We start from the raw sequence: 27,101 nt of genomic DNA on the forward strand, positions 1-27,101 counted from the left end.
ATATTGCAGAGCATCGCCAATTGATAAACTTCAGGTTTTCAGTTCATAATAGTAACCTGCTAGAAGGTCTGTTGAATATATAACATAAATAATTAATCTTATAGAGTTCAATGTTGCAGTTTGCTACAATTTCTTCTAAAAGTGAAAGTTAATTGTTAATGTTCCTAGTCTATAGCTGCTGAAATCTTTGAACTTGGTCATTCCACATCTATTTTAAACAAGTAATGCAAGTGGGCAGAGTCAGTCATGCCCGAAGGTCCCCAATTTGTTCTGCTGTTCCACTAAGAAAGATTTCAGACTGTACCACCCACACAGTCACAGTTTCTAAAGACACCTTTTTAGCAGCTATATTACTGCATCTTTAAGTATGTTAAGGCTTGCCACATAGCTGCGATCTGCCAGTTAAAATGTCATACTGAGAAAACTGTGATGCACCACTTACACAAATAGATTTTTGCTGCTATTAATTCTTAGTTTTGCTCAGCTGCCCTGCTATTCCACTTATACTGTCCTGATGATTAATTGCTTTCTACCATAACTCAATTTATTCACTTGCGTAAATGGTCTGTGCACTTTCTTTCCTGCTATTTCTTGTCTCCTATTCTGTTTCTGTCAGCCCTCACCTGTTGCTCCAGTCCTTATGTGACTTGTTCTCTAGGCTGCCTTCCTTACTCCTCTGTCCCTATTTATGGTGCACGTTATTTGAATTCTCTACACTTTTGTCATCTTACCCTCTGTGTCCATTTTATTCCTGAGCACATTTGTTGCCATTAGGGGCTCTCAAAACATTTTCACTTTTTGTTTTTTGTATTGTACTAACTCAAAGAGTCGCCCTGCTTCACTCTACCATTCTGTGTGCATGACTTTCCTGTATTCCCTAATCCCAATCCCACCCTCTGTATATCATTAAATTTAAATTTACATAATCCCCCTGACAATTCACATCATCAGCAATCAACCAATGTAAACCACACACACATCACTTTTCCAATTTCATCTTAACCATTAAGGCTCCCATGTTTCCCATTGCTTGTAGATCTCTCTGCCGGCCTTCTGTCAATAAGATTCATCCTCTTGTCTTCACAAAGCACATCCAGCAATCCTATCCTTTATTCGAGAATTAATTATCCACCACCTAATCCTCAAAGTAATGACGTCTTTAATACAATTGACTTATTCTCTTCTCTATCTAAACTTCAGCTCTGTTACTGTCATTATTTATTGAGTCTACTAACCGGGCAGTATTTAACATTATTATATTCTAGAATATCTGAGTAACGTATTACGCTATATTATATATCTGATACTCCATTCTCAACACCTGTCCTTACTTTACCTAATATTCTCGCAGACTAAGCATTAAGCCATGTATGACAATATTTTTCTTAATTAATAGACTGGTATCACGTCTCATACTGCCTAAATACCTTCCTTTTCTTCACTAACTCCAAGACAAATACTGTCTTCACTCCTTAAAACTGTGCTGCATGCACTTGCTTCCTCTTGGTGCTGCTGTATTTCTCTTTTATTAACAGTGCTTCCCATCTTTGTTTCTTTCTGTGCACATTTTCTGCCTGCTACAAGTATGCTGCTACAGCAGTAACCTTCCTAATACAGCTGTTTTCACAGACAAGCTGTCCTTTTCTACCTTTTTATCAACACCTCCTACACTAGAACCTTCTTCTAGACAGCATATGCAACTGATAAATTGCTTCTCCTTTCCATTTAGGACTATGCTTATGTTCTGGCTATTTCAGCATTTATGCTATTGTTAAAGCAATCTAGGTGGCAGAAACATTGTGCAAATTAACCTTTCTACAAAGTCTAGATGATACAGGATGCACATGCACTTTTCCCAGTTTCTCTTACCTCATATTTTTGCTATTATATAAGCTGTACTTTCACTGCATGTCTTAACCATTCTATCTTCATTACTTCTACTTCAATAGTCTAAGTGGCAAATAGAGTGTGCCACTAATCTTTCCTATAGGAACGGAGCTTTTTTTTTTCCCCTGCGGCATGCTCCCATTTATACCCTGCCAGCTAGAAGACCACAAAACACACTCCCCTAACTCACATCTTCATCCTGGTGTCTGGATTGCACTCAAAAGTGACTGGACATTCTATCCATGACTTGGGCGACCCTCTGCAGACCAAGAAATACATCTTTTTTATCCTGCCAGTTAGAAGACCACAAAACACACTCCCCTAACTCACATCTTCATCCTGCTGTCTGGGCTGCACTCAAAAGTGACTGAACATTCTACCTGTGACTCAAGCAACCCACTGCAGACCAAGAAATACATCTTTTATACCCTGCCAACTAGAAGACCACAAAACACACTCCCCTAACTCACCTCTGCATCCTGCTGTCTGGACACCACTCAAAAGTAATGGGATGTTCTACCCATGACTCGGACGATCCCCTGCAGACCAAGAAATACATCTTTTATACCCTGCCAGCTAGAAGACCACAAAACACACTCCCCTAACTCACATCTTCATCCTGCTGTCTGGACAGCACTCAAAAGTGACCGGACATTCTACTCATGACTCGGGCGACCCCCTGCAGACCAAGAAATACATCTTTGTATGTTTTTGATCATTTTTGTTTACCTCCATTAAAATGTATTTAGCTATAACTCAATGGTAGCACACCGTAAAAGAAACCTCCGCACACCCTCTCCCTGTCTACACTCCTACCTTTTCATTCTTTTCTCTACCAGTGTTATTCTGCCCTCCATAAGCTATTAATCTGCCTGTCTCTAACCCATCACTGCCACTGAAACACTGAACATTCTTCTGCATGCTGCTAGTCCCTGTTTTATCTCTCTTTGTACCTTTTCCTGCTCTCCTCATTCCAATTAGCTCTTCCCGTCTATTCCACACATCTTTATCAAACTAAAACAGAAGTATAACTTAAACTGTTAAAGTTCAGTAGGTAACAAACTCTCATTTCAGTTTTTGGAGTTTTGTTCACTGGACAATATATGGTTTCCATTCTACCTAAACTATCTCATGCAGCACTGTCGGCTGTTAGCATATATTATTTCCTGCAAATTTAACAACACCTGTGGAGATAGTTTATTTTTCTCAGTCTTGTCTCTGAGATTCATGGCTGCTTGCAGGTCTGTGCAAAGTAGTTCTTCCATTTTTTTTCTTCACTTCCTACTATTATGCCCCTCCCCCTTCTTTAATATGCTCTTCTTAACTGGTTCCTGAAATGAGCTTACTTATTCCTTGCACTCGGATTGGTGCCATCTTTATTCCTGTATTTTTCCTATAGGAATGGAGTATTTTTTCCCCCTGTGGTGTGCTCCCATTGTAAGTGTTTTTAGTGTTTTCATGCTTTTAGCTATGGTTACCCTAGTAAGATTGCTAATTTCTGGAATTAGACCACACTACTAGCCATGGTCATTCACTTACAACTGGTAGAAGCTATTTGCAGGCCGGTGCAGGCTGGTGCATCCCATTCTATTTGCCCTCTGCTTCACTTTGCGCTCATTCCACTCCTCTACCCTACCCCCATTCCCACCCACCCACTCTTTTACAAATAAATAAACCACACCCTTTCTACCTCCAGGCAATACAATGCCTGCCTCAATCCCCTCCCCTTCCCCTCACCTCCACACCGCACCTTTTCAACCATCCACTATGTCCCACCTCAACTCCTTGCTAGCCAATACACTCCAACTCCACCTACTATACCTCTTGCTTAGCTCCACCTCCCTCCACTCATGCATCATCAATCACCTGCAGTCACCTACTCTCTATCTATCCTTTTCTAGCAGCCACACCCACACATATGCAGCCATTAGCTCACAACTCTGCAACACAACTACCTTTCACCTCCTACCTTTCAAAACTTTACCCACACATAGGACTTACCCTTCAACTCACAGATATGTAAGCTTACCAATAAATTTAGACAACTCATTCTATACAATATAACACAAATTAAACTCCAGGCTTACATCCGCCACAACCCAGGCCTTCTCACTCACACCCCTCATTAGCTAATGATTTCCCCACCCAGCCCTCCACCAATCTCTCCCCAACATACTTACCACCACCCCCTTCCCCCACTTCCAAAGACCAATAACACAGACCTAGTCTTTATAAACTTTAACCTCCATAGTATCGTAAATAAAATTGCTGAATTCCTTGCAACCCTTAACTCCTACTTACCTGACATTGCAGCAATAACTGAAACCAGGCTAAACCCCACATCAAAGACAAGGAAATTATTACAAACAGATATAACATAATTAGATTAGACAGACCAAACAAAAGGGGTGGTAGTGTTGCTATTATGTATAAAGACACACTCAAAATGGAACTATTAATCTGTGCACCTCCTGATCTACGTAACTCCAAAATCCTAACAACACACCTAGTAATAAATCCTAACAAATCTATTATTATAATAACCACTTACCCCCCCCCCCCGGCAACACCTTATCCATAATTGATAATCAACAAATTTCAGCCAGGAAATCAGTACCCTGGGTAATTTTAACCTGGATTGGCATTCCTGCAATGCCAACAGCCTCTCCAAATTCCTAAACCTCTTTAATTTCACCCATACCATATCCTGCCTGACCCAGCTAGATAAACACTCTAAAAAGCAGCCCACACTAGATTGGATACTGGCTAACAAACCCAATCTAGGTTATTTAGCAGGCTGCCTTCCAGACTCACTCAATGACCACTCACCTACCTTACTGTACAGAAAATGAGCTCAGACACAAACCAACACAATATATAAATTTATCAGGAACAAAAATAAAAACTTTCCCCCTCCACTTTCAACCATCTTCTACAGCAAAGTTACTGGTCACCTCTTCGAAACCTCCCACTTGATCAAGCAGTCCTTTACTTCAGCAATACCTTTCTTAATATACTTAACAATCTAACACCCACAAGAAAAATAAGAGCAAAATGTATGTACATACCTTGGCTGTCTAAAGATGCCCTAGCATTACTGAAGCAAAGAGACAGGGCATGGTCCACTTACCACCCTACCAAAAATAAAATAGACCACACAACATATTAGCAGCTTCATAACCAGGCTAAGAGACAGCTAAAAATAGACAAGCAAATCTATTTCCTTTCAGATCAGCAAACCCACCAATTTAACCCCAGAAAATATTGGCAAAATAGTAACAATCTTCTTAACCCAGGCTATGCCCCTACCCCCACCAACTCCTAGGTTTCAGACCCAATAGCTACACAATTTAATACCCACTTCAACTCAATCACATCTCTTCTTGGTAATCCAACTACTCAACCTCTCACTGTACCCCTTCCCTCTTCTAACTCACTCCCTTCTCTTTCACCCCTATCCAAACAAACTACATAAAATCTCTCCTTTCCAAACTCAAAACCTGCTGTCTAGCAGCTGATAAATTACCTAATGAATTCCTTAAAATTGCTCCCCCCTCAATTGCATATCCCATATCAGTCCTAATCAACCATTCAATCTCTGAACAATATGTACACCATCTATGGAAAATATTCCACATCATTCCAATACACAAAGGCAGCCTCTCTAAGGATCTAACTAACTACTGTCCCATAGCCATACTCTCCCCTCTAGCCAAAATCTTAGAAAAATGCATTCACTCCCAACTCCTTGCTCACCTCCTTAATCGCAAACTCCTCTCCCCCACACAACACAGCTTTAGGCCAAAACATAGTAGCAGTACTGAAAAACCACAAACAAGTCCCCAAAACCACAAAATTCACCAAAACTTGCACTCCGGATAAAAGAACAAAGTTTATTCAAGCTAAACCTGTAAGCGCTTTCATCCCAGTTTAATCTTAATACAGGAACTTCATCAGGCAATAAGGCATAAATGAAACATCATTTAAATGCTTTAAAAATACATGATATCACTTTCTCAAGCATTGTTAAAGGGGTATGGTGTCTAAAAAACATTACAGGTAAAAATTGTTGTTTAAAAAGTTCACTCACTGCAATAGAATAAACAACTAATAAAACAAGTCACCCTTTAATCTAACAGCACCCAACAAGCATGGATGGTCCCAAAACCATGCCTTAAAAGTCAAGCAAAATATAATCAAAAATAATCTATATATACTAGTGCATTAAATCACTATTCTTTTATCTTTTCAAAGCCTTTAGTTTTAAAAGACTAGTGATAGATAGACTGTCATTCAAACCTGGCCAATAAGTTGAATCTAAACGAATCTGCCAACTTATTTCCGCTTTTTCCAGTAAGTATGGCTATGCACCCCTTCTCAATGAGGGGAATATAATTTCCAACACAATAAACTTGTATTTATGTTCAGTGTGTTGTATAATGTGTTTAGCCAAAGCATTAAATTCACAATGGTCTCTGATGTTCCTAAGGTGTTCACTAATTCTATTTTTAAGTTTACACTCAGATTTTCCTATGTAAAAACACAGTTCACATAAAGCACAATAGACTACTCTATCTGTGTTGCTGCTAAACCTGTGTTTAATCTTTAGTCTCATTCCACTGATATTAATTTCAATTGCTTCTAAAATGCAAGGACAGAATTTACAAAACCCACATTTATACATGTGTCCTACTCCCTGTGTCCTCCCCTGATGTTCCAATAAGGTCTTAATGTTGTGCCGTTTTCAAAAGAGACAGGTTGGTCTTTCCCCTTAAATCAGTTTCACCTGTTAATAATTTCCAATTTTTCTCCAAGATATTCTTGATATGGAATGCATAAACAGAGAAGGTAGTTAAAAAGCAAGATCTAAAGCTGTTGTCTGCATTCTCTTTGTGCATCACTGTGGGAGGTGATAGTAATTCTGGTAGCCTGCTGACATTAACGTTAAAGGCAGAGTGCTCACCACAGCTCATTTCTCTGTTTAAAAGGGGATGAAATGTCCATTCTCTCTTTTAGAAATGACCTCATTCATGATGTTTTCCACCTCCAACCAGTATCTACCTCCTACATTTCCTCTCTTGTACATAAGTTAAAACCTACCACCCCCTCAGCTGACAAACTCCCAGCAGAATTCTTGCAAAAAGGAGCTAAAGCCATTGCCTACCCTATTTCTATTCTGATAAATAGAACAATAAGTGAAGGAACTGTCCCTTCAATATGGAAAATTCCACACATCATCCCACTACACAAAGGTGGGAGCTCCAATGACTTTTCTAACTTTCGCCCCATAGCTTTACTTTCCCCTATCTCAAAAATTATGGAAAATGCATCCATAAACAACTACTCAACCACCTTCTCCAGAACAACCTACTCACTAACTGTCAACATGGCTTCAGACCTTTCCATAGTACTACCACTGCACTGCTATCATTCACAAACAGCATCAACAATAATCGTAACAATAATTGTCTTTCATCTACAGTCTTCATTGACCTATCCAAAGCTTTTGACATGGTTAACCACCAACTACTACTCCATACACTGAATACTCTCTCACTTGATCCTCTTGCCTTGAACTGGTTTACATCTTACCTTGATAATTGTGACCAGGCTGTACTCTGGAAAAATAAACTATCCGATCACCTTCCTATCTCTCTTGGTGTCCCTCAAGGATCCATATTAGGCCCACTCTTATTTTCCATCTTCATTAATGACCTGCAAACATCCATTCCTTACTCCACCTGCACTCAATATGCAGATGATTCTACCATAATCTGCTCAGCCTCTTCTCAAATTGAACTACAGTCTCTTAACCAAAAAGCATTCAACACTGTTGAACTATGGTTTTCTCAATACTGCCTCCTTCTGAATCCCAAAAAAGCTATACTGCTACTCTTCTCACCATCCCAAAAGTCCACATCTTTACCTTTCAGTCTCACTTCTAACAATGGTACTCTTATTTCTCCTGACCCTACCACTAAACTTCTAGGAATAACAATAGACAACAATCTAAACTTTGATACTCACATAAACACTACAATAAAGTCAGTCAACAAAAAACTGGGATCCCTCTACAGAATTAAACCTTATCTTACACCAGCAGCTAAGACTGCTATAGCCAGAACCCACCTGATATCCACCCTGCTTTACGCCTCTCCCATTTATACTAATCTCTCAAAGAACAACATCAGGAAACTAACTACTTCCTATAATAATATTGCTAGATTTGCTACAGGCGCTCCTTACAGAACCCATCACTGTCTAAATCTTAAATAATTAAACTGGCTTGAATTTCTTAATCAGCTTCAATATCACCAGCTTATAACAGCCCATAAGACTCTATATCTACCTAACAATATTCCAGTACTCTCTAGCCTCATTATACCTTATAAAAACCTCACATCTCTACGCTCCTCTAACAAACTACTGATCAATACTACTAAACCCAACAACACAGCAGGTGAGTCTTTGTTCTCTAACTCTGTAGGAGAACTTTGGAATAAACTTCCCTCTGAAATCACATCTCAAACTTCTCTCTCACTTTTCAAAAGGAATTTGTAACTCTACCTTAACAATCACTGGCTATGTATCTGTACTAACCCTGACTAAATCTTCTCATATTCACTTATCCCACCTCATTCCTTACTAGCTACCTTTTATGTATCAATAAACTACATTATTGTATATATCTTACAAGTATATATCTACATCATACCTCAGTCCCTTACAAAATGTCCATGTTAATTCTACTCTGTACCTTACAAAATGACCATGGTAACACCAATTTATACTATTTGAAGAGGAAGAAGAGGAAGAAAAAAAACAAAAAAAAAAAAAACATTTTTTTTGTAATATTGCTATCTCTATTATCTGTATAACTCCTGTTTTTAACTTTGTAAAAAAAAAAAAATCTGTATGATTCTTGGAGCTTTTCTCCCCGGGCCTCTACTGAAAATGGACATGTCTCCAGCTAGACTAGCCCGGTCAACAAATGTAAAATAAAATAAAAAAATAAAATAAGTAGTGTGGATAACCTCTTTTTAAAAACATTTCACTTAGCTTGTAACATTCTTTCAAAAAGTGGTCTTTAAGCGTGACCATTTGGGCTGCTCTGACAAATTGTCCTTTTAAAACCCCTCTTTTTTGAGTAAAAGGGTGGCAGCTTGTGAAGTGTAAAAAATTGCTGGAGTAAGTTTCTTTACGGTATATTTCTGAAACAAACCTATGATTCTGAACATCTTTTTTGAGTAAAATATCTAAATATGCTATTTCTGTTTCACTAACAGTGTGTGTGAATCTCAAAAAAGAAGTCTAATTATTTATGTATTTTAAAAATGAACTGATTTGTTGTTTTGGTCCATTCCAAAGAATAAAAATATCATCCAAAAACAGATGTACATGTGACAGAATGGATAGAAAGGTGAGCCAATTAAATATCTTTTCTCCCATTCCAGCATCACAATGTTGGCATACATGCTCCCGCATGCTGCACCCATTGCTACACCTTCTTTTTGAACGTAATATTTATTTTCGAATAGAATGAAGTTATTCTTTAGAACCATATCCAACAGTTGTTCAAGCATGTTAATGCTGTCCTGCAACACCCCTTTGTCTACCAAATAATCACAAAACCATTGAATCCCAAGATCGTGTGGGATAACAGTATACAGATCCCTTATATCTACTGTTATAAATGTACATGTACTGTTGAAGGTGACTAAACTATTTTCTTCAAAAATTCCCATGAGTCAATACACAGTAGGGGCTCAGTTTTTAACAAATCTTTGACTTCTATGCCAAGGTATTTAGCCAATGGGTTGGTAATGGAGCCTCTGGCATCCACAGTTGGGCGTAAAGGGGTCTGGTGAGTGTCCTTATGTATTTTTGGTATTCCAAAAATAGTAGGGGTGATTGGGAAATCTACAGATAAAAACTGATGTTCCTCAATGGTAATGAGACCATTTATAAAGAGGTCTTGTAAATAATCCCTAATCCTCCTATATGCACAATTCAATTCATTTAATGAACTTTGGGCATATGTTGTTGTCTCCAAAATCTCTTCCATTTTCTTAACATAATCATTTTTCCACATAAGGACCACACCACCCCATTTAGCCGGTTTCATTACCTTTAAGTTAGTGTCGGAAGAAGATATTCATGTTCCATAATTTCCTCTAAACGTTATTTTTAGTGGTATACCTTTTGTTTTTTTCAAAGTATGTTCTAATATCTAACTTGCACATCCTTTCAAAAGTATCTAGAATTGGGTTGGTAGGAGGGTTGTAAGTACTAGAAATCTTAAATGGATGAATAATATTTTCAACACCCTGAAATAATAAATTCAAGTTAAGTTATATAATGTATTGCTTTAAATTCATAAGTGTGTGTACCAAATTAGCTGGTTTGTTTGGTGTATAAGTAAATCCTTTAGCAAGTAAATTACATAGGTGAACATTTATGTCAGTGTTGGTAAAATTATACACCTTAAAGTCACCGTCATTGTTAAAATGAACAGAAAGAAGTGTTAATAAAATGTATTAACAGTCCCAGTCTTCGTGTTGTTAGATCCTTCACAGTTCAGCCTTTCAGGGGTTAGTACCTCCCATGTTTCCCCCTCCAAGATCCCCTATATTGTCCAATGTTGGGTCTGTTGGACCCTTGCTGGTAGTTGTGTGTCTGTTGTCTCCCTTGGTTTGTACTTTTCTGTATTTGTTGGTTTCTAATCCGCTCTGACCTTCTCAGAGCAGGAAATTCTTCCTCCTCTAAAAAAGACTCTTCCATATTGTTGTTAATATGATCATGGCTGTCAAAGTTATTGTCTGACTCATTTTCGTATGTCAGTCTTTTGTTGTAGGTCCACTCTTGAGAGTGAGGGGGAGGGGGGCATGCATAATTAGTATTGTAGTCTTTTTCATCCCTTAATATCTTTTCTTCTTTTATTCTTTATTATATCCATTTGCTCTTTAATAGAGTGAAAAATATGAGTATGCTCAAACTTGTTGGAAGAAAATAGAGGGTCCTATGTAATTTTATTGTCTAATGTCTTTACCTCCTGCCCCAAAATATCAGTTTGTTCCTTTTTGTGTTTTACTACCATGTCCATGTATTCAAATACAAAATGGTCAAAAAGTCGTATGAGCTCTTTATGAAACTGTGAATTGGTAATTAAGCCAGTGGGATAATACCACATGCGTAACCCTTTTGGCACAATTAGTAACTGTTGTTCATTTGCAGTTTCTTTATTTTTAACAAAATGCGGTCTAGTTCACTCAGTTTGTTGTTAAAAGAGTGATCCGCGTTTATCTTCCTTGTGTTCCCACTTATGGAGAATGTGGAAGGATTAACTCAACCATAAACTTTGACTGATGACCTTACAGTTTTGATTCACCAGCTTATGGAGAGAATGGACCATTCGGAGCAATTGTCTCTGTCGCAGCTTTCAGTTCACCCTATTCTGGGCACCTTGGCAACACCTGAAGTTCAAGATATAATGCCAGGGTACAACATGGTGAATTTGCACCGTTTCCACTCAGAGACCACTACTACATATGGAATCACAGGTTAGTGGTATTCCAAATGTAAATGAACTAAATAAAGACACTGCTACTAACTCACTGAATGGTCTCAGTGGTATACTATTAGACTGGCTTGATAATAGCTACTCCCTTAGTAACAGAACAAGGGAGATAAAAGCGGATCACTCTTTTAACAACAAAATGAGTGAACTAGACCGCGTTTTGTTAAAAGTAAAGAAACTGCAAATGGACAACAGTTACTTTAGGGAGTGCATCAAAAATAGAATTGTGCCAAAAGGGTTACGCATGTGGCGTTACCCTACTGGCTTAATTACCAATTCATTTTCATAAACAGCTCATATGACTTCTTGACCATTTTGGATTTGAGTACATGGACATGGTAGTAAAACACAATAAGGCACAAATTGATATTTTGGGGCAGGAGGTAAAGACATTGGACAATAAAATTACACAGGGCCCCCTTATTTTCTACCAACAAGTTTGAGTATACTCACATTTTTCACTATATTGAAGAGCAAATGGATACAATAAAGCATAAAAAAATTAAAAAGATATTAAGGGATGAAAAAGACTACAATACTAATTGCGCATACCTCCTCCCTCTCACTCTCAAGAGTGGATCTATAACAAAAGACTGACGTATGAAAATGGGTCGGACAATAACTTTGACAGCCATGATCATATTAACAACAATATAGATGAGTCTTTTTTAGGGAAGGAAGAATTTCCTGCTCTGAGAAGGTTGGAGCAGATCAGAAACCAACAAATACAGAGAGGTACAAACCAAGGGAGACAGCACACATACAACTACCAGCAAGGGTCCAACAGACCCAACAGAGGACAAAACAGGGTAACTTGGAGGGGGAAATGTGGGAGGTACAAACCCCTGAAAGGCTGAACTGTGAAGGATCTAACAACACGAGGACTGGGACTGTTAATAAATATTTATTACCACCTCTTTCTGTTCATTTTAACAATGACAGTGACTTTAAGGTGTATAATTTTACCAACACTGACATAAATGTTCACCTATGTAATTTACTTGCTAAAGGATTTACTTATACACCAAACAAACCAGCTAATTTGCTACACACACTTATGGATTTTAAGCAATACATTAAAAAACTTAACTTGAATTTATTTCAGGGTGTTAAAAATATTATTCATCCATTTAAGATTTCTAGTACTTACAACCCTCCTACCAACACCATTCTACATACTTTTGAAAGGGTGTGCGAGTTAGATATTAGAACATACTGTGAAAAAACCAAAAGGCATACCACTAAAAATAACTTATATTTAGAGGAAATTATGGAACTTGAATATCTTTCTTCCAACACTAACTTAAGGGTAATGAAACTAGATAAAGGGGGTCGTGTGGTCCTTATGTGGAAAAATGATTATGTTAAGAAAATGGAAGAGATTTTGGAGACAACAACATATGCCCAAAGTTCATTAAATGAATTGAATGGTGCATATAGGAGGATTATAGGTTATTTACAAGATCTCTTTATAAATGGTCTCATTACCATTGAGGAACATCAGTTTTTATCTGTAGATTTCCCAATCACCCCTACTATTTTTGGAATACCAAAAATACACAAGGACACTCACCAGACCCCTTTACGCCCAATTGTGGATGCCAGAGGCTCCATTACCCACCCATTGGCCAAATACCTTGACATAGAAGTCAAAGATTTGTTAAAAACTGAGCCCCTACTGTGTATTGACTCATGGGACTTTTTTAATAAAATCAATTTAGTCACCTTCAACAGTACCTGTACATTTATAACAGTAGATGCAAGGGATCTGTATACTGTTATCCCACATGATCTTGGGATTCAATGGTTTTGTGATTATTTGGTAGACAACGGGGTGTTGCAGGACAGAATTAACATGCTTGAACAATTGTTGGATATGGTTCTAAAGAATAATTTCATTCTATTCGAAAATAAATATTGTGTTCAAAAAGAAGGTGTAACGATGTGTGGAGCATGCGGGGGCATGTATGCCAACATTGTGATGCTGGAATGGGAGAAAAGATATTTAATTGGATCATCCTTCTTTCCATTCTGTCATATGTACACTCATTTTTGGATGATATTTTTATTCTTTGGAATGGATCAAAACAACAAATCAGTTCATTTTTAGAATACATAAAAAATTTGACATTTTTTGAGATTCACTCATACTGGTAGTGAGACAGAAATAGCATATTTTGATATTTTACTCAAAAAAGATGTACAGAATCACAGGTTTGTTTCAGAAATATTCCATAAAGAAACTTACTCCAACAATTTTTTTATACTTCACAAGCTGCCACCCTTTTACTCAAAAAAGAGGGGTTTTAAAAGCGCAATTTGTCATAACAGCCCAAATGGTCACACTTAAAGACCACTTTTTGAAAGAATGTTACAAGATAAGTGAAATGTTTTTAAAAAGAGGTTATCCACACTACTTAGTGGAAAACATCATGAATGAGGTCATTTCTAAAAGAGAGAATGGACATTTCATCCCCTTTTAAACAAAGAAATAAGCTGTGGTGAGCACTCTGCCTTTAACGCTAATATCAGCAGGCTACCAAAATTACTATCACCTCCCACAGGGATGCACAAAGAGAATGCAGACAACAGCTTTAGATTTTGCTTTTTAACTACCTTCTCTGTTGATGCATTCCATATCAAGAATATCTTGGAGAAAAACTGAAAATTTTTAACAGGTGAAACTGATTTAAGGGGGATTTGAGGGGAAAGACCAACCTGTGTCTTTCGAAAACGGCACAATATTAAGACCTTATTGGAACATCAGGGAAGGACACAGGGAGTAGGACACATGTATAAATGTGGGTTTTGTAAATTATGTCCTTGCATTTTAGAAGCAAATTAAATTACTGTCAGTGGAATGAGACTAAATATTAAAGACAGGTTTAGCTGCAACCCAGATAGAGTAGTATATTGTGCTTTATGTGAACTTTGCCTGTATTTTTACATAGGAAAAAACGAGCATAAACTTAAAAATAGAATTAGTGAACACCTTAGGAACATTAGAGACCATTGTGAATTTAATGCTTTGGCTAAACACATACAACACACTGAACATAAATTCAAGTTTATTGTGTTGGAAATGATACGCCCCTCATTGAGAGGGGGTGCATGGTCATACTTACTGGAAAAAGCAGAATTAAGTTGGCAGATCCATTTAGATTTAACTCATTGGCCAGGTCTGAATGAGAGTCTATCTATCACTAGTCTTTTAAAACTAAAGACTTGGAAAAAATAAAAGAATAGTGATTTAATGCACTAGTATATATATAGATTATTTTTGATTATATTTTGCTTGACTTTTAAGGCATGGTTTTGGGACCATCAATGCTTGTTGGGTGCTGTTAGATAAAAGGGTGACTTGTTTTATTAGTTGTTTATTCTATTGCAACAAGTGAACCTTTTAAACAGCAATTTTTACCTGTAATGTTTTTTAGACACCATACCCATTTAACAACGCTTGAGGAAGTGATGTCATGTATTTTTAAAATATTTAAATGACGTTTTATTTATGCCTTATTGTCTGATGAAGTTCCTGTATTAACATTAAACTAGGATGAAAGCGCTTACAAGTTTAGCTTGAATAAACTTTGTTATTTTATCCGGAGTGAGTGTTTTGGTGAATTTCATAGTACCAATACTGTCCTGCTATCATTCACAAACACCATTCAAGATCTTATAAACAGAGGCCAAATGGTCTCCTCCATATTCCTTGATATGTTAAAAGCCTTTGACACTGTCTCCCACCAAATCCTAATAAATAAACTATCATCCCATGGCCTCAACACAACAGCCCTGTCCTGGTTCCATATTTAGCTCTCTAACCATCAGCAAGCCACCAAATGGGAGAACACCTTGTAACTTCTTCTAACCATCACTGTTGGTGTACCCCAAGGATCCATACTTGGCCCCCTTCATTTTACAATTTTTACTAACAACCTCAGCTCTTCAACCCAACTAACTTCAATAGTTCAATACACTGATGACTCGACATTAATCTGTGCAGTCCATACCACCCAGGACCTGCAAACAAAAATGCAAAAATCTTTCCAGGACATAGAAAACGACCTCATTAGCCATCAACTCATACTTAACCCCAACAAAACCAAGTTAATTGTCTTCAATTACAATAAACCCAAAACATGTCTGACTCCACTTTCTATCCTTTCCACAAACAGAACCAAAATAGATCCCACCAGCCAAGCCAAACTTCTAAGTGTCACAATAGATGATAACCTAAGGTTTGACACCCACATCTCCCTCACCATCAAAAAAGTCCATTCCAAACTTGGCACCCTTTATAAAATTAAATCTTACCTTACAGACAACACCAGACTAGCCACTGCCCACACACATCTACTCTCCACCCTCCTCTATGGCTCCCTAGTATTTACAAACATTCATAAATCTGACCTAAATAATCTGGAATCATGCTACAACAAAATCGCCAAGTTTGCCACAGGCCACCCTTACAGAACCCACCACTGCTCTGCACTCTACTGACTTAAATGGTTAGAACTACCAGGCCTTCTACCATTTAACCAACTGCCCATAGCCCACAGCATAATTCACAAACCTAACAACTGCCCGGCACTCACCAATCTAGTCCAACAGCAATCCTAGAGCACTAAGATCTTCAAATAAACTATTGTTAAAGATTACCCAAGCCCACAACACACAGGGCACTGCCCTTTTCTCCCATAAAATTGCCAAACTGTCAAACACTCTTCCTCAACTTATGGCTAAAAACCCCAGCATTCATGAGTTTAAAAACCTCCTTAAGGAAAATCTAGCAAAACACTGTCTCTACTCCTGCCATACACATGGTTAAGCCAACTACTACTCCCTTACATTATCCTAAACTAGTTCATTCTCACAGCTACAAATATTAACTGTTGAAGGCTATCTTGTTTCTACACTCAGTTTCAGTTAGCATTGTATAGACATATACTGCTTTGCCTTTAACTGTTAGGTAGACTGCATTTCTCTATCTTGCAATTACTGTATCACAGTGTTCTCACTATTAACTCATGCGGCCATTTTTTAATCAATAACTGTGCCATTTTTCTTAAATTTGTTAATTGTTTGGTAATTATTTGCTAATTATTGTTATATAACTAATTTATTTATTGACTTGCTTTGTACATTGAACTGCGGTGGTGGTGCTGCGGTAGCATTGTCGCCTCACAGTAAGACATTGTCCTGTTCGATTCTCAGCTAGACCGTCTTCTGTGTGGAGACATGCATGAATGGGCATACCTTCGTTGAAGGTTGTGCATCAGGGCCGGCAACTCGGCATGTAAAAATCTACTGCCAATCATTAGCAGACCGGAGTTCCACTGTGGTGACCCCTAACTGGGAAAAGCCGCAAGACACAACAACAACTTGCTTTGTACATTGTTGATTATTATGTGTTCAATTTGATTGTTTAATACTGTCTATTTGTATGTATGGAGCTTTTCTCCCCAGGCCTCTGCTGAAAATGGGGCTCTTGGCCAATTGGACACTACCTGGTAAACAAACAAAATAAATAAATAAACATAGCAGATAGACTGATCTCCTTCTTCGCTTATCAGGTCCTTTTACTTTACTGCTTATATATTTATTCCATAAGTCTAGGCAGCAGTTAGAATAGTTTAACCTATACACACAGCCTTATAGGCTGATCACCTTCATCTCTTATCAGAGCCATTTACTTTATTGTCTGTCTCATGTCCTCAGACAGCCAGTTAATCAATAACATGGTATGCAAGAGATGTAAATACATACTTTCCTTGGAGGCAAAAGTCTTGCATACATAAGTGGTTGTCAGAAATACCCACAGTACATCCCTCAAACACACTGCTCACCACACACACATAGATTGTTTTATGCTGAGGTGCTTAAAAGAAACCAGCCGATATATCAAAACCCTCCAAAGCCACCTAGTGGCAACATTGCTTTACAGCAATCACTAAGCACACATCAAAAGCCAATGCCAAACATCCTACATAAGCCTACACTCAATGGTTCCCCAAGGGCAAGGTCTATAAAGTAAGCATATACTTTACCTAATACACTTGTCATTAGGGGCTCTAGTATGCGATACACAGATGCCCCACTCATCAGGAGAAGATAATGGTTAGTTACCTATCCGGAGCCAGGATCTGCAATGTCATGCACTCATTCAAGTTACAGCACCCCAGGTACCAATATGATTCTATCATGGTTCATGTCGATGTAAATGACCTAAGACATACCCCACTGGACTACATGAAAAGAGACATAATTGATCTCTCGATATATTTGTCACAGATAGGTATGAGCCTTGCACTCAGCAGCATTCTACCTTCACCAAGGATGATGTCATAGTATGAACATGAAATGATTGATTTTAATAATTGGTTTAGTATCTGGTGTCACTCCAGGGGTATCCAGTGTCTGTCAGCATGGGAGGACATGGTTAAAATAAACTCACTTTTGACAATCATATTAATAACACCATTAAGTCCGTTAACAGAAAATTAGGCTCCTTGTATAGGATAAGACCCTTCCTCACCCCAAAAGCAAGAACTACTGTTGCCCACTCTCATTTACTCTCTACCCTCCTCTATGCTTCTCCCATTTACACCAATTTAAAGCAAAACAATCTCAACAAACTTACCAAAGCCTACAACAGTATTACAAGGTTTGTAACTGGTAAGCCCTACAGAACCCATCACTGCATTAACCTACATCAGCTAGACTGGCTTGAACTGCAAAATGCGCTACTCTCTCAACTAACTACTGCTCACAAAATCTTCTACCTTCCTAACAACACACCTACACTAAACAATCTTATAACACCCTATAATAATCTTCATTCCCTACGCTCCTCTAATAAACTCCTAGCTTATATACCCAAATCTAACAACTTAGCTGGTGACTCCTTATTCTCCACCACCACAGGTAAGCAATGGAACATGCTGCCACCCAACCTAACCTCTATTTCCTCTTTTCCCCTCTTCAAACTTAATCTTAAAAATCACCTAAAACTACAATGGTTATGCCCTTGCTGTAACCCTGACTAATATTCTACTATTAGCCTATAACCTGTCTTCTCTCTCTTCCTTTACATTACTACTCTGCCAACAAATGTTATGTAATTGTTATCTTCCACATTTTTAACCCAATGGTTTACTTTAAAATGTTTAATTCCTTTCCTAATGTATGTGGCATTGCCTCTGATTGCTTTTTTTCTATATTATTATTAAGTATCTGGAGCTTTTCTCCCCGGGCCTCTACTGAAAATGGAAATATCTCCAGCTAGACTAGCCCGGTCAACAAATGTAAAATAAAATAAATAAATAAATAAATGCTGGTGAGTACCAGATCCAATATCTTTGATCCTCTGGTTGGAGCATACACTGTCTGATCCAGCATGTTTATGGTAATAAAGTCCAGGAAGCACTGTGCCTGTTAGTTTGAGGCAGTGTAAGTTTCACAGTCTATATAAGGGGAAGTTAAAGTCACCCATGAACAGGATGTTTGGTTGGATGGTAAGTGCCCTTAATAGGTCTAGGTAAGAACCATGAGACTCCAGGGGCAGAGATGGTGACATGTGGCTGGCCATGATATTGTGAGAGATCATATATATGGTGACTTGCACATGGATGATCTCCATCGTAGCATCCTGTTTACCCAACCTGGAGATATGTTTGTTGCTAATGTAGATCCAGGCTATGCTGCTTTTGGTCTAAATGTGTGGAAGGCATCGTAGCCTTGCACATCTGGTGTACTTTTGATGTCTTTAAACCAAGTCTCAGTCACGGCACAGATGTCTATGTTCTCCAGACTGTGGAGGGCTTGAAGGGTGTAAAGTTTATTATTTAGGTTCCAAGCATTGAGCAGTAACACCTTAAGGTTGCTTGCAGACATTTTCATTATTGTGGCAGATTTTTCTTTTTGTCAAAGTCTAAAAAGGTGCTAATGAGGTGGATACAATTTTAGCCAACATCTGAAAGCCTAGGGGTCAGAGGTGCAGCCCATCCATGTCACAGCGTTGCATGCTCCCCATGTCACATCCTCACTAGTGAGGTTGGGTCACAAAGCTGTCTCATTTGAAGTAGAAATCAATGTAGAATATCCAGATAAACCTTTAACAGTTAGGAACTACTTAAAGTTAAACCACATTCTATTAAGTGACAGTGGCAAAATTCAAGGCTCCCCCCAATTCTGAGACCACAGCTTCTCATGCAGAATTACTCACAGAGCTCCTGTTCAAAAATGTGAATGACTGCATAGAGGCTGTCTTACCTATCTGAAATAAACCCAAAACAAACACTAAAAGCAAACCCTATTGGTGGAATCCTCACCTAAACAGTGTATATAATAAAAGAAAAAACTCATTGCCAAAATAAGGAAGAGCTCTATTATACAACAACTAAACAAGAAACTAAGAGGTCTGATTAAGACCATCAAGGCCAACTATGATGTCAAAGACCATCTCCATCAACAGACCACTTACCAATGGAGTACCTCAGGGCTCCATGCTAGGCCTGCTCCTGTCTGGTATCTACTTCTCAGACATCAATGTTAATGTTCAAGGCCTCTGGCTCACCAAGTTTGCAGATGATTGTAAGATAGGAGGAATTATAGATTTCTATCTAGACACCAACATCTACAAATGGGTTTAACACAGACAAATGACTGGTGTCAAAGCCATGGCTTAAAATTTAGTGCCAAAAATGCATTATAATGCCCTTTGGGAAACTGCAAACCCAAGTTAGTTATTCAGTCAATAAAATGACAGTAAGATTTGACCCAGGAAAAAGGGATCTGGGAACATATGTAGACAGCACCCCCCCCAAAAAAAATGTCCCAACCGATGGTGGTAAAACAATAAACCACACACAAAAAAAAAAGACCACAGTGGTACTAAACAGACCACTAACAGAAATTGAAATACATGGAATTCCGTGTATTTCAGTTTCTGTTTAGTGCTCTGTTTAGTGCCTGTGTGGTGTTTTTTTTTTTTTTTTTTGTGATATGTAGACAGCAATCTGTGCTTTGACCAACACATAGCAAAGATAATAAGAAAATCATTCTATGTCAATTAACTTATAGGTAAGGGTATGATATCTATGTCCAAGGAAGTTATAGTACCAGTCTACCCAGCCCTTATCAGACCTATCATTGAATACAATGCCACCTTTGGCATTTATCTAACCAGACACTTGCAACAGTTAGAATGCACACATGAATACCATCCAACACTGATTGCCTAAAGGCACTGTCTCTGTATTCACTCTCCTACAGGCTGCTTAGAGGGAATCTTTGCCTGGCTCACAGGGATTCCTCAGACCCAGCTCTGACAGATCTGTTGCACATGTACAAAATGAACAGCCCCAGAAACACTAGATTCAGGGGTCTGAACTTTGCTTGTGACAAAAACAGAATGCGCTGGAGAGACAGATATGTGTCCTAAAGGATCCTTGTACTATGGAATAGTCTCCTGATCCATGTAAAACAGAGTTCATCACTGACCCTATTCACCAAAACCTTGACAATTGGATGGGAAATAATAAATTTACCATTGGTCTGGTTCCCATGTCCCTTACGGACAGAGGCTATCAATAAGAAAAGTATTATCCTAAGCCGTCCCCTATAAATCCTTTGTTACCTCCTTATTAACATGCCCTCCTATATAGATGCTCATGGTGCTCAGCACTGAAATGAGCTGAGGTATGTGGCTAGGCTTGTAAGGGCCCTGGTGGTCATTAAGTTCATAACAACCTATGAACCTAAGTGCAAATAGGATGCACTTTTATTTGATTCCCAGCTCTTTCAAACTCTATACTACTACTCCAACAGTCCAGGTGGCAGAGCGACTGTACATCTACCTATCCACACAGCATAGGTAGCAGATAGGTTGAGGTCTTTCTACTGTTATCTGGTCATTTTAACTCATAGCCTAGGTGTCAGATACATCGGGGTCCTTCTACTGTTATCTGATCATTTTAATTCATCACCTAGGTTGCAGACAGTGTTGCACATCTAGTGTATTCAAATGAGACACTGAGGGTGAGTATGTGTTCAAGTCATTTATTACACATACACATCAGGAGATGTAACTTGTACGTATACTTCATACTCCATATGTTTACTGACTGACTTGTTCCTTCTAACACACACATGTGCATCTCCATTCAAACTTACACTCACACTGACTGACTACACAAAATGGCACTGATCTCGCACGTGCTCAGTAATGTTTATGCACGTACAGTCTAGCTATCATGGCTGACTAGGTTTAATATACCCACTGATCTACATCCTCCCTCTTTTATTTTGTTTGACATTGCAAAATACAAGAACAAAGGCATATTTAAGAGCTCAACATTATTTCAACCTTTAAACAAAACATAACTGACTTCAAGCCAAGTCTCTGTGTATTTAAGATTGGGTTTGCAAATTCTGACTGGGTTTAGCAACAGGGACAGTCTATGGGGATTCATTTAATACTGGAATACCTGGGTTTACATCAAAGTTGTTTAAGAAAGTACACTGTCCTTTTGAATTCAAACAGTTGAGGAGTTAACTCTGGAAATTAGAGTCATTGGCACAGGCAATTTGCTGTGGCACTGGTTCTGAGATAGGTAATGTATGTCTAGTTCTTCTGTAATCCATTCCTTCAGATTGTATGATGTAAGGTCTTGGTTCCCCACAAATGTCCTTCATGATTCCTACATGATCATGACCTTTTGATGTTTGCATTCCCACATCTTCTTTTTGTAGCAATGATCAAAGGGATTCACTGGTTTTATCATAATACAACTTTTGTGACCAACATTTTCTCGAAAGTTGAGCCTTGACCACTCTATTGTTCTTTGCATTTGGTACTAACAATTTTTTGCTGATTGGAAGAGTTGTTCATGTCTGTCTGGACATTAATCTATTTATTTATTTTATTTTATTTATTATTATAAATAAAATAAAATAAAATTGTGGATAAATAAAATTGTGGATACTCAGGACTACTGTAACATGAACAAGTCCCAAGACTCCATAAATTTCTTAAACTGCTGACTAGTAAAGTGTGCAGCATTGTCAGACATGGCTTTGTGTGGACAACCATGGACAGAAAAATGTCTCTTCAATTTTGCAATGACTGTGCTGTATATCAAATTAGGAAGTATGTTAATTTCAAACCAATCTGAGTAAGTGTCTACTAACACTAAGTAATTTTGACCACTCAATTTGAAAATATCTGTAGAAACAGTCGACCATGGTAATTCAGGAATTTGGTGTAGCTGAAGCAGTTCTTTTTGTTGATGTGGTCTGGTGCTGTTGCATTTTGAACATGCTAGTGTTTCCTTCTCTAAATATTAGGACATAGAAGGCCAAAATACAATGACTCTTACCCTTCTCTTAGTTGAATCAGTACCTGGGTGACCACGATGCAAACTTTTGATATATACCTGTTGTAATGCTTTAGGAATTACCACTTTTGGACCTTTAACAATGATTCCATCTTCCATCATGATGATCTGGTCTCTGTAAGAAAAATACTGCTGAATGTCAGTTGATAAACAGGTTTGTTGTGCTGGCCATCCTTGACTGATAATGTTTTTTAGCTTCTGGAGAATTAGGTCAGAAGATTTATGATTTCTTAGTTCATCAAGCCTTGATGACAAAAAATTTCTGACTTCCATGACTTCATAGTGTGCTGTTTCATTTTCATGCCACTCTGTTATTTGTCTGGGTGCGTGTGACAATGCAACAGCAAGGTAGAAGTATTTGCCTTTTTTGTAAACAATTTTGAAATTGTACTTTTGCAATTTCAACATCATGCATTGCAATTGAGCTGGGGCTCTATGCACTGGTTTTTACAAAATTGTCAGTAGCGGCTGGTGATCAGTGTCTATTTGGATAAGTCTGCCATAAATGTAATCATTGAACTTTGAACATGCAAACACTAGTGCCATAAGTTATTTTTCTATTTGTGCATAATGCATCTCTGCTTGGGTTAAAGTTCATGATGCATAGGCTACTGGTATGCCTTTTTGAAGACATGCTGCACCAAGGCCTTAACTTGAAGCATCACAAGAAAGAGTTACAGGTTTGTGAACATCATAATGTCTCAATGTGGGTGAACTGGCAAATTTCTTCTTCAGAATATCAAATGCTCTTTGGTGATTCCAGCCAGGACCAGTTTACATTTTTGTGTGTCAACTCACATAATGGTGCAGAAATCTCACTGAAGTCTAGGACAAACTTTCCTAAATAGTTAACCATATCTAGAAAACGTTATAAAAATGTGACATTCTTGGGAACTGGCATTTCAACAATTGCTGTTTGCTTAGACGGATTTGATTGTAACCCAGAACTGATAAACAAATGTCCCACATAAGTAACTTCTTTCAGTTTGAATTTACATTTCTGAGGATTCAGTCTAAGATTCACTTCACGTGCACAGTCTAGAACTTTCCTGAGATTTCTGTTGTGTTCATCTTCACCATTGCCTACAACAATAATGCTGTCTACTATAATAGCACATGGGGTCTATATTATCTAATTGAAGTGGCATTACAGCGAATGCCTCTTCATCAACACCTAAAGAGCAAACCACCAATTACCTGAACAGCCAAATCAGAGATTTTTTTTCCTAGGGGAAAAAAAATCACAGATCCGGCCAAAAACGAAACATCACTAACAACACCTCAAAGTGGGGGGGGGGGGGCTTCACCCCCACACCCCTCCTAACTAAATATATCAACTACAAGATCGCACTGCATTGGGGAAAGGGGCAAATTCATCACTGATTGGACCGTTCGCATAACTGCCGCTTCGCTCTTTAATGGTCGATGAAGAGGCATTCACTGTAATGTCTCTTCGATTAGATAATATAGATGCTAAGCCATGGATAACCAGCAAATATTTGTTCCATGGCACGTTGAGAGACTTCACTGGCAGAACTGATTCAAAATGTCATTCTGAAAAATCTGCGTGTACCAAATGGTGCACTGAATGTAGTTAATGAAATTTGTGATCCAGTGAAATTTCCCAAAAAGTGCTTTTTGCATCTAAGACTGAAAAAAAAACAGTGTAATTTGGTGCAAGAGCGGCTACCTCTTTTACTGTATGCATTGGATGATGAGGATGCTAAAGTGCTTTAAGTCTTGTGGAGCAATACATATTTGAATATCATCAGAGCTTTTTATGAGCTATGACTAGGAGGCTATCCATTTAGTCGGTTCTGCTACTGGAGTAAGGACACCTAAATTCACCATTTTGCCACTCTGCATTGCTACTGGAATCTACTGTGCTGGTCTGACAATTGGACTTACTTCATGGTTTAACTTTTTGGAACATGTGATTGGAAGTTTACCAAGCTCATCTTTGAAAATATCAGTATATTCACTAAAAACACTCTGTGTAAAACTATTGTTGTTATTCATGCTTATATGGTGAACCTCTTTATTAAATGAAATCAGTCCCATTCTCAGATAATCTTTGAAACCTAACAGTGACTGCACATGTCTTTTGAATGTGTGAAACTGCAAGTCATAGCTGTTTCCCACAGAATGTCATGAAAGAACTACTGCACCATCAGTTTGAATCTGTTCAATACCATAAGCATCTAGTTTTGCACACTTTGCTGAAACAAGTTTCTCACCAGTTTTTACTTAAGCAAACATTTGTACTGCTGTAACATTGCACATAGATCCAGTGTCTACTTTAATCTCTGCAGGTTTCCCATTTAATTTGTACAGTACAAAATATTTCACTCTTTGCTGACAACTGATATTCTACTGTAATAACTGTTTCTTGATCACAGAGACACCATCAAGATAGACACTTTGCTCACAGCTCTTGGAGTTTCTACTATCTCCATCTGATCTACCTGCTTCTTCAGATACTCTTTTAACATAAGTCTGTGACACTTTAGACTTGCAAAGCCTTTTGAAATGATTGCACTTTTTACATTTGTGACATTGCCGACCAAGAGCTAAACACTTTTCCTGTTTAGGTTCATGACTGCCTCCACAATTGTGACAGTTAAGAATGAGGTTGGATGTGGCACTGTCCCTTGGTTTAAGTTTGTTTTTCAACTCAACTTTTTGCTGCTGTACACTATAAACATTTGTACTAGCAGATATTGCAAGCATGCTTTTCTCATTCGTAAGCATATTTGTATGTTTTTCTATAATTTAATATATTTGGCAAATCTCAATGGCTTTGCTCAATGTTAATTCACTATCTCAAAGCAAAATTTTTCTCACTGCATCATTATCGACACCACACACAAGATGGTCTTTTATTAACTCATCTCATAGATCACCATATCTACATGTTTTTGCTTTATTTCTTAAGTCAGTAATATATGCTGCAATAGTTTCACCAGGCATTTGACTCCTTGTGTAAAATGTGTGCCTTTCCATTGAACTATTTGTATGAGGGTTGCACATTTCTCTAAATTTATGTTTTAAGCATTCAGGGTCTTCCCGCATTTCAGCCTGTATCACAGTATGGCAGTTCTCCCCCTCCTCTGCATACACAGCAGGTGCATACACAAACAAACATTTTCACTCAATGGCCTCTGAGCTTGCAAATCTGAGAAGTATAAATGCTCTTGTATGTGTGTCTTTATCAAAAAATGCAGCCCATATGAAAATATCATATTCTTGCTCAACACTTACTAATTCTCTGCAATATTATTATCAAACACCAGTGGTTCAGGTCTGCGAAATCCCTCTGCCATAACAACAAATTACTTTTAAACATAAGTATAGACCTGGGACTTGTAATTTTGCTCAAGTGGACAACAACCTCTCTGAAAATGTGTATTTTAACACTTCAAATACCTCAAACACTCTGGACACTTTGGACACTTTGAAAATTCTTAGTTACTGCAAAAATGTTGGACATTGTGAAAAAAAATGGACATTTTATCCTTTGTGAAGGCTGCCAGCCTATCCAGATAGAATTTTATAGATAATTCTGTCATTTGTAAATATTAATGTAAGCCACAGGCTTGTTGTCTTAAATTGGACAAAATGCTGTTCCAAAAATATAACAACAGTGCACTCTGTTGACCAAGTAAAAAATGTTGTGACCCTTTGATCTAAAGTTGGCTCCATCCTGTCTAGACGAAGGAATTCTTGCTATTGCTTTAAGGCCAAAGTGATGGCCAGAATTTGCATGCATAAATGTCCTTAATGGCTTTGCTTCCTGACCTGGTGTGAGTTTACTAAAGAATATAACCTGTTAGCCTGGGAAACCTAGGGAAGTGTGAATAATGATGTAATGTGAACTAGGAATGTGATTTTAAAAACAGAGAGAATCAGAGAGCATTAAGCATTTTTGTCTTGACCATCCAACTCAGCACTGTCTTGCTCTATATGTAAGTTTATCTTAGATTTGTGTTTTCTCTTAGAAATAGCTAGAAACTAGAAAGATTAGACTAAATGTTTTTCTGTGATGTCAGAACTGTACTACTGAATTATTTTAAGTATTTCTCTGTGATCTCTGAACTCTTGACTAGTACTGTGTAGTAAAAAGTATTGTCTTGTGTTTTTATTATTTATTAATAAATAATTTTAAACCTTTCAACTGTGGCTGTTTTTTGTAGAGATAATTTAAGTTCTTTAGAGTACCTGCATGCCTTTGGTAAAAT

Source organism: Protopterus annectens, chromosome 2.part2 (assembly GCF_019279795.1).
Source record: "Protopterus annectens isolate FY-2018-M chromosome 2.part2, PAN1.0, whole genome shotgun sequence".
Taxonomy (NCBI): domain Eukaryota; kingdom Metazoa; phylum Chordata; order Ceratodontiformes; family Protopteridae; genus Protopterus; species Protopterus annectens.